This window comes from Bidens hawaiensis, unplaced genomic scaffold, assembly GCF_021521415.1.
Source record: "Bidens hawaiensis isolate Kalapana, Puna unplaced genomic scaffold, B.hawaiensis_p1.1 tig00078722_1, whole genome shotgun sequence".
In the NCBI taxonomy this organism is placed as follows: domain Eukaryota; kingdom Viridiplantae; phylum Streptophyta; class Magnoliopsida; order Asterales; family Asteraceae; genus Bidens; species Bidens hawaiensis.
The window spans coordinates 16,631-19,165 of NW_027503479.1; positions in this window are offsets into that span (position 1 = coordinate 16,631).

Consider the following 2,535-nt stretch of genomic DNA (forward strand, 5'->3'; position numbering starts at 1 on the left):
ACCAAACTTGTTTCGATCCAAAATCCTTCCTACGGGGAAATTCGAGCCGAACTAAAACATTATCTGAACCGATACCTCAGTCGCATTGAACCCGTTTCGATCCAAACACGTCCCGTGCGGACACCTGTGTCCTCCTGATACTCGTTTTGAACCTATCCTGCCCTGAAACTAGTCCCAATCCGCCAATCACGGCCCGAAACCGTCCCAGCTCGAAACCCAATTCGAACTGAACCCATTCCAATCTGAAACCCGTCTAGTGTGGAAACACGTGCCAGCCCGAAAACCCGTACCATACTGAACCCATACTAATCCGAATCCTGCCCCATTTCTTTAAAGTTGTCGACCTGTTTTAACCCGAAAATAAAATGTGGAATTTTAACTGGCCCATTATGACCCTTTTAGTTATAAAAATATCTTACCCAAACCAATACACACACACACATATATATATATATGGGTTGAGTTATAATAAGAAGATTAGTTTTTCTATGAAGGATAGGAAATAATATTGTTCATTCATTTGAGAATTGAATGGTTGAGATTAGATTAAAGAGATCATCAAGTGTAAAACAAGGGTAAGGGCATAATAGGGATAACACATTTGTTGACTTTCTCTCTCCACATGCAAGGCACATGTCAAATTCGCCCATCATTTTAAAACGTCCATAACTTTTTATACGACATTTTTTTTCAAAACAATTTCACCATAAAAACGAGTGTTTTTTTATCTTTTATATGAGTACCATATTGCTTTATAAAAATAAAAAAAAATCGTGGGTTTTTTACAAGGTGTGTTTTACAAAATTGTGTTATACAAGTGTGTTTTATTTTTTCATAGTGTTTTTTACATTGTGTAATTTAATTGTGTTTTTTTCCATTGTGTTTTTGTCATTGTGTTTTATTTTTCTAGTGTTTTTTCCATTGTGTTTTTTTTCATTGTGTTTTTCCATTGTGTTTTATTTTCCGGCAAAATTTCCGAAGACTTTTCCGGCAAGGTGGTGACGGTGGATGGCGGTGGGCGGTGGTGGTTGTAGGAGATGAGTGAAATTTAAGTGGGTTTTAATTAAGTGGATTTTTGTAATTAAATTAAGTAGGTTTTCAATATTAGGTAGTAGACTAAAATACCCTCCTTCTTAGCCTTCTTAAGAAAAACAAACTTCTTATTTGAACCTTTCTCATATATATATATATATATATACACACACACACACTAGTAGGATACCGGCGCGATGCGGCGAGGACAGAACATAAATTCATAGCATCCGTTAAGCTCGTTTAACTCATTACACAATTTAATTTGTTCAATTTGCAAGGCTTAGTTTTTGTGTTGAAAAGAGAGAGGAAATGTGAATATAATGTTCTTTTAATAAAAATAAATATGATAAATATTACAATAAGGGGGTGTTTGGTACAGAGAATGGAATTGTAGAGAAATGTAATAGAGAAATGGAATTGCAGAGAAAAGGGAATTGGTCTGGAGAATGAGAATTGACTGTTCTGTTTGGTAGTACAGAGATTTCAGTAGAGAAATATAGCTGAGAATCATTTCTCTTGTTTGGTACATAGGAAATAAACAGAGAATTATATCAACTTTATCATTAGCACAAGTATTTTTTTCATAACAAATATTTATTAAAAAATAAAAAACATATAAAAAGATGCATAAATTCCAACCAAAATATGCATTGATCAAACCAATTCACATACAAAACATAGTTTTTAAGCAAAAAACATCAACCATAGTTAAAACCAATTCACATACAAAACTATTCTTTAGTCCCCCTTTAGTTTTGAGCATATCACAAAGTGTTGTAAATGCATGTATATTCATTCTTATGTTAACAACACTCGTAACATCACTTTCATAAACCATCCTCACCATGTTTTCACGCCTATTATGGTAACTCATTAAATATTTTGTACGTAAAGTCATTGACTCAATCGACCGACGCAAATGATAAGTACACAACATCCACCAACGAATCGTAACATAAATGACATAAAATGCACCTATGGCAACTATTCTTTGTCTGGAAGGTGATCTTGCCATCTACACATAAAAATATAAGAAAATTCAAGAAAAGCAAATAACTCCAAAATATAATCCAAATATTAGCAACAAAGTGATCATGAAAACAAGAAAAATGATTACAGGCTACTTTATTCACTGATTTGCTGAATGTTGTTTAATTGCCAATGTTTACATCAATATATATGTTATTTTGGATGAAATTGAACATCCAAGTTTCCATGTGAGTTACAAGTCAATGTTATACAAGATCCCTAAGGTTTCCATGTGAGTTACAAGTCAATTTTTAGATAAAAATGGTGTAAAAAGTGATGATTTGTTGATATGTAGAAATCTGAGTTTTTTGGTCAGATTTGAGTTTGTAAATATAGATTTATTTATCAACAAAAAAATTGAAATAAATTATGAAAATATTTTCACAGAAACTTCAACATCTCTAGGTGTTTATATATTTTTCTCAAATTTTTAAAGTATGCATAAGGTTTTTAACTAAAATGCTAATTATC